The sequence below is a fragment of the Pleurodeles waltl genome, chromosome 10 (assembly GCF_031143425.1).
Source record: "Pleurodeles waltl isolate 20211129_DDA chromosome 10, aPleWal1.hap1.20221129, whole genome shotgun sequence".
NCBI lineage: Eukaryota > Metazoa > Chordata > Amphibia > Caudata > Salamandridae > Pleurodeles > Pleurodeles waltl.
Genome location: NC_090449.1, coordinates 487,355,556 through 487,368,900, shown reverse-complemented (window position 1 = coordinate 487,368,900; position 13,345 = coordinate 487,355,556). Strand labels below are relative to the sequence as shown.

Genomic DNA, 13,345 nt, shown 5'->3' with positions numbered 1-13,345 from the left:
CAGCCCTTTTTTAAAAAATGTTATCCCCAAGCCTGAAAAGGTTTCAAGATCAATTGTGTTAGCTCCTGTGGGTCGGGTAGTCGCAGTATTTATCATATATCTTAAGTCCAGGACAGTAATAAAGTGATGTGCTTCCATCTAAAACATTTTGAACCCCTGGCCTGTATATCTTTTACTACAAGTGAGACATTTTACAAGATTTACTTATCTCAGGAAAACTAAATCGTAAAATTGTTTTCTTTTTAACTTTTTAATTTACATTTAATCACCTCGTAGTAAAAATCTTAATTTATTTTAGAATGTTTTTTTATCATGTAAAATGGCAGAATTGTTAAGGTTTTAATTAACTGAGAAACTAAATTATGAATTACACGGCGACTAGAGGTGATAATCCTTCGGGCAATCTTTTACACCGACTGGAAAAACTATCACGTTATAGACTAGGCATTTTAGAATTAACACTTTAAAGCATAGTGTGTATATTAGCAATTCTAACTGACATGCAGCTGAAGTATGTACAAATGAACATGCATGGTTAAAACTAAACACTCATTATGCTAACATTGCATTCTACAAATGCTACATTCCCATATTGCACACTGGAATAAAAGCCTGGGAGAGATGCAGTTATTTCGACTGTGATATAGAATACAAGATCATTATCAAAATGGCTGCATGATTCCCACCACACACATACTCACTGATAAGTCAGATTAATGTGTGTCCACTCAAGTCCCCCAGTATTTTTTCATACTGGCAGCAGTTCAAGTGGTGCCCAATTTTTAGAGATACCCCAAACTGTAGATTAGGTGCCTTGGGTGGTGCTTGAAAGGGGAAACCCACATGGGTCTCCCCACCCGTTGACGTAAGTGATAGTCAACTCTTAATCTCCCATGCAACTAAGCTATTGCTAGTACTGTTGATGTGTATCTTTAATGTGAACTAGCGGATCCAAAGGGCTGTCCACCGAGCTCATGTATATTGAAGGAAAGTGTGATAATTCAAACTTGTTGGGGCGCAGATGTTCACAAACATTCACTGATCTCTTGCACCCTACTGCAGTGACAGAGATGAGCCGCACACAAGATCAACCACTCCATCTGAATTTGAATGATGGTGAATTATCCCAGCAGGTGTAGTTTTACACATTTCTTCCTAAATCCTTTGATATTGCCAAGCCTTGCAGTCCATATCTGTCTGGCAGTCAGATAGCCATATACAGGAACCTCCGTGGTCTACTAAAAGCAGAGTGAGCTCTTGGGCAGTTACCCCTTTGTTTCCATTCATACCCACAATGTTCAGCATACCTCCATTTTAATCTTTGCAGTTTGTTGCCAAACTAACGCTGTTCACACTAGATTTCAAATAGCTTTCATGTTACTTAAGAAATACAACATAGTATATTTGGAGGAAAGGTTTCAGAATCCTCCATTTTGTTGAACAGAGCTTTTTGATAGCTTAATAATCTGTTTATATGACAGTGCTCCCTTGTCTTTCCTGCTTGCAGGTTATTTGCATGATCCGACGTTTGCACTTCTTACACAATCACCAATAACGGAATTGGTTATAAGCTAGTAGACCTTGTTTTAAAACTATTATTTTTTCCACTGCTGTGCTCGAGTTTAAGGATATTCGCCTGAGCATGTCAGTAGTATTATTAATCCCTGAACTGCTTTCCATCTCAACTCAGATTCAAGAATTCTTGAACTGCCTACACTCTCTTGCAGACTAAATACAATGAGCACTGATTGCTAGTGATTCTCATCTTTCACTCATTTAGGGAGCTCAGTGGTCCCTGTTAGTGCTCACTTCAGGAAAACAATCTGACCACATTGTGGTATCTACTTCTGCCTCCCATTTACCATCTGATCTACTATCCTGTTCCTCGTGAACTAGCAAGCTCTACCAACACACAATAGCAGCACGGAAAATTTAACTACAATGCCAATGGAAATTTCTGCTGCAACTGATTACCAGGATCATGCAGTACCAAAAAAGGGTTGACTGAGCTTACAGGCCATAAAATACAAGCTGTACTCCATTGAACACAAGTTGACCATTTTGAATCTGAAAGTCTAATTGTCAATCATTTAGAATGACCTAGGCAGTGTGTTCATGGGCAAGGCAAATATGGGAAAGCTCTTCCTACTGTACATTACAAGGATATTGCAAATCACTGAGGACTTCCGTTACCATGTAGAGGAACAAGGCTGAAGGCAGTGTTCCTGTATAAGGTCACAATATAGTTATAACAGTGGTTCCCAACCTGTGGTCCGGGGACCACTGGGGGTCTGCAAAGCCTCCACCAGAGGTCTGCGACTGCTTAGAAAATTAATTTATCTTAACAGATTAGGTCTACAGCTTTTAGTAATGACTCAGTAGGGGGTCCCGGATTCCAATAATGATTCAATGGGGGTCCCCCAGGTTCCAGTAATGATAAAGCAGGGGTCCACATTAGTCAAAAGGTTGGGAACAACGGAGTTATAACATACAGAAAAGGAAACTTTTTTCCTTTCCCATAAATCACTTAAATCCTTGGTGCATTGCTGTTTTGTATTAAAGATATTGCATCTTTGTAAGTGAGAATACAAGTAGAATCACTATTGCAAGCCTAAACACCAAACAAGCTGTAGATATTTGCTTTTAAGATATTACAATCAGTTTAATACAAGTCAGATTAAAAAATTTAAAAAAAACACTGCAGCTCAGAATGTGTATAAGCATACAGGGTGAGTCTATATTTTCTAAAAAAGGCATGCACAGAAAAACGTTTCATAAATATCTTACTGTTCCACTTATCACTATTCTTCTAGAAAAACAGAGCAAAGCAATGTTTCATTTTTTTTTTAAACTGCATCTTTAATTATGCTTCATGACCTGCCTTTCAACTTTGGATGCTGACTGGCAGAAGGCATTGTTTCATCATCGTGACATCAGTACTGAACTGTAATAAGTTATTACAGTTGAGCAGGTATGTCATTTCTTTATTACATATGACTAGGTGCGTCACAGGTAACCTGTAAAAGGAAATTAGAGCTTGGTCTGGTTTTGGCTTAAATAATAGCTGTGCTATGATTTGCAGTTGCCCACCCTTTATTACAGGTTGGCTCAAGGATATGGTGGAATGGGCTATTGCGGACAAAGTGTGTATTAAGAAGGTATGATCTGATGAGCGGCTTGCTGAGGACTCAATGGGGTGGATGGCCGACTCAAGCACTTTAAGTAAAGATTCAAGCATTGTCTGACCCACCTGATGGAAGATTCCTTGAATGAATGGAATGGTGGATTGTCACTATGTATATGAAAACAGATGTTAGTGCAACAATATCAGGATTCCAGGTTGAAGCCTGGGTTGAATGAGCTTGATATTGAGTGCCTCAATGTAAGGTGTAAAATGGCTGTTTTATTTCTCCTTAATGTGCATTAGTCTGGGAAGGTGTAGGATGATGTATTTTTGTATTTATATTTATTAAGGCGCATTCCGGCTGTAGCGCTGAGGAGTGGGTGAAGCAAGTGATTCCCTAAAGAAACCCCTGGAAAGGCAAGACCGGCAAATGGAGCTCGCCCAAGCTAGAAAAAAAGCCATGTTTTTAGCTGCTTTCGAAAAGACAGGTGCGTGTCTTCTTTCCTGATGGGCAGCGTAAGAATGTTCCATAGTTTCGCAGCCGCTACTGAAAAGGTTTTGTCTCCCAATCTGGCCTTTCGGCAGTGGGGCACTGAAATTAAATTGAGACTAGAAGACTTGAGTGGACGGCTAGGCGCATGCTGCTGCAGAAATGAACAAAGATATTTGCAACCTTCCAAGAGAAGAGCCTTGTGTGTGAGGCAGAATGCCTTAAAAATAATGCGCTTTTCCACAGGTAGCCAGTGCAGCTGCCTCAAGTTGCTACTGGCAGACGCTTAGTGTGGGAGATAAAAGTCAAGGCGAGCCATGGCATTTTGAATCAGTTGTAACCTATAAAGGGACCCTTTGCTAATGCTTAACATCAGGGCATTGCAGTAATCCAGTTTAGAGGTGAATAAGGCCACAATCACCAAATTCTGAGTTCCTTCTGAAGAAAAGAAAGGATTTTCTTGAGAATTTTCAAAGTCCAATAACAGGTTTTAATGGTGTGATTAACCTGTTGCTCAAAAGATAGAGTATTAGCAAATAAGATTCAGAGGTTTCTGGCCGTAAGACTAGGACCTGGCCACTCACTGCAGGATGTGGCATGAAATATCAGGGAGGGACAAGATGTGAGCAGACCGGTGTGTAATGTTTAGGAAAGTTGTACTGTACAGCATCAACTACTGTTCTGAATCATCATTCTGTTGCACTTGCTGTGTACACAGATTATTACTTTTATTTCTGTGCTGTTTTTGTCAGTTATATGATGTATCTATATTTCAAACAATACAAAACATTTTAAAAAGAAATAAGAAAATTAGATGTGGGTTTTTATACATGTATACAATGGAGGGATTCTCTTTGAAGGAATAAAGAAAAGGAGGGTCCCCCGAAGCACTGGCCATGCAAATCTCCACATGTGCAGAATCATTTATCCGACAGCCTTATCGAATGTCCTTACTTTAGGACTCCACTTACACATGGGCATCCTAAACTGGGTGCACATCATTCATTGTTTTTCCCTACAGGGGTTGCAGAGTTAAAGGCAAATCTGACCAAAGGATTTTGGAGAAGGGATCCATTTGCCTTCCATGACATTTCCTAACAAAAACCCAAAATGCTGAAGTAGAAATTTATGCAAGGAACATACACACTATGAGTAATAAACCTGAATTCTGGATTCAACCAAATAAGAACCATACTCAAATCCCTCAGGGATGTAGAATAGAGCTAGAGTGCGATTTTAAATGCGCCATGGGATGGCACAACAGATAGAATCCCAAAATGGCAATTTAAAGCAAAACAAAAAAATAAAAATGCTAAACTTTAAACTAAAAGAATTATGGAGATAGGGCAACCATGCAGGTAAAGAGTATGTATTTTCTTCAAGCCAACATCAATTGTTTTCCAGTAGTGATTGTATACTTATTGATGAAGCATATTTGCAACAGTAGACCTCGCTTAAGTCCTGACCACCACTACATATACTGTATTTACAGAAAGTGCCAAAAACCTCTGGTTACAGAAATTGCTTTGAAAGTATTGGTGGTTTTGTTTTGCATCTGTGATCCAAATATTTATGTATACCTGTGCCGTCACAACAACTAATACATAACTATGCTATAAAATTTAGTCTGTAGGTTTACTGTTAACTGAATGGTTTTAACTTTGATGTTTATTTCACAGTTTAATGCTAACCAAATTAATCCATATGCATTGGAAACATTTTGCAGGAGACTTCAGAAAGGAACTGAAAGCATGGTTGTTATAACATATCATGACTCACTATTTCTATTGAAAAGACTCTTAGCAGGACATTGCCCGCTAGCCACACATTCTATGTTTTCTTAAGCTTGAAGGAGTACTTGTATCCTTTGCATGCTAGACCACAATTTGTTGCAAAGTTATTTCAAGGCACATACCTGGTTGTGAGTCCTTTACGCCTGGTGGCTTCCTGCATGGATGTAGGACAGTCATTCCATATGAGAACCTCTCAATGAGGGGTGTCAACAGCTATTTTATATTTATGTAGAAAAGCACAGATTCCTGGAACGTAATTAACAGATGGCAATATTGCCAAATGGTTGGCACTCACTTATTCAATCTCTGGAGAAAGGGAAGATAGATTAGAAATATTCAAAATGTACCCGTCACACATCCAGAAATCATAACGTGTTAACCTACTAAGCTCAATATTCCGAGACCTTCAGATATGTGCGTCCTCAAACAAGCATATGCCTCAACGCCCTCAGAAGCAGACTGAAAGCGTACCTTTGATCAACAGACAGGAGTGTCTATCACTAATCTACTTGTATATACATCATTTTTAAAATATTTCCTTTTTCTTTTGGGATATCACATTTTTGGTTACTTTTCTCACAACCCCGAGGGAGTGACATTCAGTGTCAAAACATGTTAATTGTTCAGGTTTTTATTTGCAGGGTTCAATTGAATTTATCAATGAAATAGCTTAAATGATATTTTCAGTAAAATTAACAGTTTAATCAGGTCTTTATAACACAGAGACACTATCGCAGCAGTCCAGTTTCCTGGCTGGCCTCTTGCTGAACCGGAACCACTGCCGCGATCCTCTGGACCCCAGCAACTCCTACTCCGTCCACCTGCCAAATTCATCGCGGCCCTCCTCTGGCACCTTGCCGCGCGTATGTTTTAGAAGGGATCAAAACTGCCTCATAAATTTGAATTTTTGGCTACCCCTTGGAAGCAATATTTTCCTCTACCCAAGACCAAACAGCTCTCTAGTCTCACATTTCTCCAACAAAAAGTCAAAGCAGCACCATAATTCGAAAGGGGAATAATGGTGGGCCAGATGCTGGTCAAATTGTTTCAACAAATGCCCAGGTTGATTTTGCCTCTCTTCAAGCACCTGCAGCTTGAGGGTCATCCCATATTTTGACCTCACTGACACTGAGCGACTCTACGGGTAGGAATTTAATAAACTCTTATAGGAATCAAGGTGAAATAGAATCAGATGGGGAAGAGGTAAAGAATTCCCCAGAAAATATTAGCAACTCATTGGCTAATAAAGGAAATGACTGGGGCTCGATTACTGATTTGTAACTACTGACTATGAGATCTCCCTCTCCTCCACCACCTCTTAATGGAGCCACTAACTTTTTGCAGACTAAAGGTTCCACCCCTCTAGAAGTAAATGTCATTATTAAGAAGTCAATAGCTATTGAATATCCCAAAATGTTGGTCGGTAAAGAGTCCATGGGGGGTTCTCAAAGCTATTCCGGAAGTCAGTAGCAAACTGCCCCGCACTCTACAGAAAAAGTAGCCGTAAGTCCTAGCGCGGGCAGCGGGAGTCTATATAATGAATGGCAGATATGTTCTAAAAAAAGTGCCAAGGTAACTGCATATTCAGCAACTCAAAAAACAACTTAATTAGAATCTGTGGATGTGCCGCATATAGCGCAGATTACTGCAACCAATTATCAGCCCAATTCATCATCACAAGACAAACTGAGCCTAAAGGAGAAGGACCCAATGCTAGCACAATATGATTACCCCACTCTTGAAGAGACCCAGGAGGGTCCTTTAGGCCAAAACAAAGTTTGGGACTTTAAAACTTCACAACTAACTTTGGACGCTTTATCATATCAATCCTCAAAGATGGATGTGCAAGTTGACCTATTGAACATAATGGTGCATTCGGTTGCTGGGATTGACCTAAAATTGGCAAACTTAAATGCTTTGATCCCACAAGCCCAGACCTATGCCGAAACAGAGCATGATCTCATCTGCACGTTAGCCTCAATTCCTGAGGTTATAAACTCCCTGATGACTGATTTTAAAGCTAATCTGACCACCTCAAAAAGTTAAGATATTGACTTAAAGTTAAATAAGGGTGAACAGGTCGGTGTTGGAAACAGTGAAGGGGAAGAAGGGGGTGAAATAAGGGTTGGTAAACAAAAGGTTTGTCATTGTCCTGATAATAAAGGTCTTATAGAGTTACTTAGTATAACAGAAGAGTGAAAATAAGGTTTATCATAGCCATGCTAATGAATGTATCAGTGTCACCAGTAAATGATTTAATAGGAGCACAGGGTGGGCTATCCAACCAACGTCTTCTGCCCCAGTCTTCTTCCTTCACCCTGCCTATAGAAACTCAACTTCAACAGCTATCTAAACCACCAGAAACTAAAAGGCAAAGAAAACAAGCAGAGAAAGGCTAGGAAAAGGTTGAAAGGTCCACTTATGACTAATGAGGCAGATACACAAAATATACCAATTCCTGAAAATACTAATTTTAAAAAAAAGAGGAAAATACTAAGAACTAAAAAATTGGAAGTAGTCTTGTAACGACCAAGTTGTACCCTTTATTCAACATTCAAAAAGGGGGTCTTCCGATTTAGGCTCAAGTGTGTCTACCCCTTGTTTAAAAGTGACTGAGGATGATGTTATATCAGATATGGGGAATCGATGTTGTGGGGAAGTAGAAACCCAGGCGCAACAAGAGGCAGGGTGAAATTATCAAAAAACAGGTCCCGAATTGGAAATCAAGAAAAAGAAGGTCAAAGAGGGAATTGTAGAAGGAAGGCAGATGAAAAAGTTTTAAAAAATAATGCTGTCAGGGCGGCAGGATTATCAAGCCCTCTACATAGCCGATTACGAATGTTAGCATAAGAATAGATCTTGATCATGGCAAATTACCATTGAATGCTAGAGAGTGCCCCTCACATACCTCAGTGCTCAGCAAGGACTGTCCTGTGAAGTAGGTCAGGACCCTGTAGCAGAGGGCTACCAGCAGGAATCAGCCTGGAGTGGAAATAAGTCGATCTTCTTTCCGAGATATCGGACTAGGGGTTCAGAAGACATTAAATAGTGGGAATATACTTAAACTCCTGCAAGCCATACCCCCGCTGGAGAATATACGATCCGTAGACTTAGAATTTTTAACTGGAGAACGAACGCTAAAGAGTCCCCACCAAGAATCCACCTTGGTGACCTGGTCTTCGGCAACTGTTGTCAACAGGGTTCTTAAGGAAAAAAAAGTTTTTATAAATGGAGAATTGAGCTTACAACTCCCCATCTGATCGGCTATCCGGAACCCTTGGTTTCGGTTAGCCACAGGGTAGATCTCACAGGGAAGAGTAAACCCTATTCAATTTTGAGGACAGCAACTGGAAACCTTACACTGACTATTTATCATCCAATAAATTACACGCTAGATAACAGACATGATCCAGGTCAATTAAATACAGGATGGCTTTGAGCGGCTCTCCACCATGATGTGAACCCCTGACAAAATTCCTCGCTATTTAGATTACCTAAAGTTAACTGTCATCATAACTTATTAAAAATCTGCTCCTGGAACATAAACGGGATAAGTGTCAATAGCCAGCAAAAAAATCTATCCCTGCTAAAAGACTTTCAAATGGTGCTTCTTCAGGAGACCTAGGCAATAAATCCTTTCACAACTGATGGCTCTTAGGGTTTTTTCTCCCCAGCCTATAAGGAAGATATTTGGGTGGCCGAAGGGGGTCTGGCGACCCTTATAGCAGTTGGGCTGAGAGTAACCTGTCAAGAATACCATGCTGATATTTTGGTAATAAAACTCCTAGATTGGCATAAGACGTTAGGTAGAACGATGTGGGTAATAAATGTTTACATACACCCAGAAGCCCGCTCCAAGAAGCTATTGTCCTCTAAACTTGTGGAATTAGTATTGATAGGGATGCAAGAATCTGATGCCCCGGAGCTACTAATAGCAGGAGATTTTAACATGAAGTTATTGCAACCATATGATAGAGAGGAACAGATAGTAAATCAGGATTTTATATGGTCTGTTCCACGACAAACATTGGGGAGTCAAGTTAGGGGCGGGGGAAAGGCTAAAGTGGTTGCTTTCGTTAAAGATCTGGCGGCGTCCAGCCTCAGAATCTTGAATGGGAGATACCAACTGGACACCCCTCCTCCTTCCTATGTTTTGGGATTTCAGTCAGTAATTGATTATGCAATGGTTACTCTGCCACTTTTGCCGTTTATCGCATCCTAAGGACAGATTTAAGTGACCACGGCTTGCAAAGTATAGAGATGAATTAAAGTGTTCCTACGTATAAACCAGCTATTACCTCTCCTAGTAACCTCATCTCAATCAATTACAATAAGCTTCGGTGGCATGGGGATTCAATCGAACCTATTGGGAAAACTTCAGAGGAGCTTTTTAACCAAATTAGGTGTGATTTAACCGATGAAACAATAAGTCTACGGTCATTATTCCTGGAGAAATTTGCAGCTAGATTTCTCTCTGACCCCCTCCCCGTATATCTCATTTGCACTATGAGTTAGAGAAGGAAATAAATAGAAATATAATGAAAATAACAGTGGTCACTGCATTGTGGAGGAAAAAGAGGAACCGGTTATCAAGATTAGCTAAAAAGCACTTTAATGAGCCTGGTACACAAAAAGACTTAAAAATCATAAATAGTCAATATCGTAAACTGATATTGGAAGAAAAATAAAGAAAAGGCAAGATTTTGGGGCAAAGGCCCATTTACTAAGCAAACAAAAGAACTCTCAGGACTTCTGGAAAATGATTAATAACCTAAACAGGGCACCTACAATTATACCAAGTTCAGATATCTATGAGCTATCTTGGTATGATTTTCTAATGGTAAACTAAAGAAGAGGCGCTTTGCACAGGGAGTCTATTAGTGACTCATGGGCTGCAATCAGATGAAAATGTAGTCAGTTATAGATCTACGGATGATAATGATCAACTGTTCTCCGTTCCTCAGATAAAACTTACTGATAAAAGCAGGCAGAACAGGGCCCCAGGCCCAAATGGGATCCCAAATGCTTTATATAAAACCAACCCGGGATTCTGGGCAGAGGGGTTGGCCATGATCTAGAATAGTGCATCGGAGCATGAAACTATCCCATGCTCCTGGAAAGGTGCCATTATGCACCTGATTTTTTAAACTAGTTGATCGTTCCAACCCTGAGAATTATCGGCTAATCACTAACTGACACTGAGGCTAAATACTGTGCGGGCGGCCCTCTTGGGAGTTCTACAGACGTGGGATGCTCAAAAAAATATTATTCCAATCAATCTATCAGTCAGGATTTATAAAGGGGGCTGGAACAGCAGTAAACATCCTATCCTGCACAATTATAAATTTAAACAAAGAAAACAGCCTCTGTATGTATGTTTTGTGGATTTTAAATCTGCCTTTGACTCGGCACAGTGTAGCCTGCTGTGGGCAAAATTAAACTCCTGGGGTATCCCTCCAAAATTATTAAAAGCAGTGCAGATGCTGTATTCTGACATGGATTAGAGTGAAAATTGGGGATGGTACCTTTCTATCAAGGAAGGTGGGGACTGAACGTGGTCTTAAACGAGGCTGCATCCGCACGCCCTATCTTTTCAATCTTTATCAGATCTGTCCTATATATTAAAATGGGGTAAAGGCGCACCCCCCAAAGATTGGGGATCTCTTCATCTCAAATCTGCTTTACACTGACGATGTTGTCCTTTTAAATTACACGAACACTGGATTACAGCGTTTGGTAATGAAATTGGCAGATTTTCCATCATAAAATGGGTTAGCTATAAATGAGAAGAAAACAGACAATATAAATAAGCAGCAAAAGACAGAAAAAATATAAGTGGTACCTTCAAGGCTCAAAACTTGGACAAGTCAAATTATATAGATACTTGGAGGTACTATTAGAGGAGAGGGGGTCATTTTCCCCCCAGATAACTGATTTAGTATGAAAAGGAAATAACTGGTTGCTTGCTTTTCATTCCTTATTAAGAGTGTTAGAGGGCCCCAGTTACAAACTTCTGTTACAAGTGATAGCCGCCAAGTTAATTTCAAGTGTTACTTCCGGTAGCAAAGCCCTGAGGGGTAGGGATGCAATCACCCTGAATGGGATTATTGGGAACGTTTTTAGATTGCTTTTCCATCTTCCCAAGCAAGCATCTCAGGCCCAAATTAGGCTGGAGTTTCGGTGTGTGAATCAAGTGATTGCAAGTCAGGGGGCCTATATTAAACTTTGGAAAAGAGTTCAACTTGCAAACGAAAATGGAAGTAAAGCTCTTTGGAAAGAGCTAAATATGGAACTAAGATACTCCTCACTGTTATATTTGGACCAGTCCTTGGATGATCTGGGTGCCCGTTCATTATGGGATCAGAGTTTGCCAGTGGCCGCTTTAAAAAAAAGTATTAACGGTATGGTAAAGAAAAAGACCCTGGATGTGGATCAGAGTCTCCTTGCAGGTAGATCTCATTCTTGGTTTATAATTAAGGAATATAAAATGCTAAAATGCCAGGTGTATCAGGACCGGGGTTGGTCAAAAAAAATATAAAATATATTTATTAAATATAGGTATGGTCAACTTCCAGGAGGTCAAGATTTTGCACAAAGGGCAAGTGCAGGATTAACATCATCTTGCTCTCTATGTGGAAGCGGAGTAGGGGGTCTGTTACACCTGATTTGTATATGCCAAAGCTTAGGGCAAGAATGAAGAAGGTACCTCAAGGTTATGTTCAATCAGAAACTCATACATACTTGTAGGCAGGCTGTGATTGCCTGTTTTAATTCCTCACATTCTTCATTGAATGTTAGGTTAGTAAAGTTTCTAAGTCAGGCCTCGAAAAAACAGGAAGTTCAGAGTACGCTAAAATCAGTAGTGGATGCGGAACTAGTTTGAGTTCTGGTCTTTAGATTTATAACTGAGAAGATGCCAGCTGACATACAGAGTTTGCTAGTCAATAAGGTCTTAGCCAATGAGAGAATGGTATGGTAGGACTTTGTTTTCCTTTCTTTTTTAATTCAATTAACAGTGGACTGTTTTAAGGAGATTAATATGTTTTATATGTATTAACAAAATGTAATGGAATTTTATTTAAGGTCTTAAAATTTCTATAAGACTATTTTTAAATTGTACTAATTCATATCATGGCCTGTGTAAAGATTTTAACTAAGGATGTGTTTTGCACAAGCACCTTAGGTCCTTGCTTCAAAAGGTTTTAGTTGGGTAGTTATGACAAACAAATATATTATTAAAAAAGTATAAATTATCACTGATTCACACATTTGCATTTCAAAGTGTAGGTGCTTACTAAGAATGTATTTTAGACAATTGCTTACTGCTGATTTTTACATTGTTATGGTTTTAATTAACTAAACAATAAAGGTTGACTTGGTCTTAATAGAAGTGATGGCTTTTTCCATTCAAAATAACTGTGGATTTGTCAATATCGAGTAACAAAACATTGCCCAGTCAAAGAATAGCTTCCAGAGTATGAGCTATTACAATAGCGAGGAAGTGAGCAAACAGACTATATTTTTTTGTTAATTTCCATATTTTTCCACATTGTAACGAAACAAACATTCAACAGCATGAATCACTCCCCAGGTCATGATTTACTATTCTTAACTCCACATCTACATATCTTTAAAGTAGACAAATCTTAAAGATCTTCAGTTTTGGCAACAAAACTGAAGCCCCTGTAACAGCCCTTGATTGCCAGACTAAGACTTGGCAGAGATGTACAGTTCCTTTTAGTACTGTGAGATGCTTGTTTTCACAATTAAATCAGAGACTGCTTTTATTATGGGATGCACCTTACAATGTGACTGAGATGTACTTTAAAGACAGTGTCTTTATTGAATCTCATACATTTCATGTGCAGCACAATTTCAGAGTGGTTGGGTGAAGAGGTTGCAACTGCCCTTTTTGAGCTAGTCCAGTGAGCCACACCT

General features: G+C 39.5%; 1 long non-coding RNA gene across 1 annotated transcript in view; it reads right to left on the bottom strand.

Moving 5' to 3' along the window:
* The window catches only part of LOC138260782 (uncharacterized), a 78,332-nt gene that overhangs the window by 54,165 nt on the left and 10,822 nt on the right, over positions 1 to 13,345 (bottom strand). Inside the window, exon 2 of the long non-coding RNA XR_011198984.1 lies at positions 5,530 to 5,713. This is a non-coding gene — a long non-coding RNA (uncharacterized lncRNA). The remainder of the gene's footprint in view (positions 1 to 5,529; positions 5,714 to 13,345) is intronic.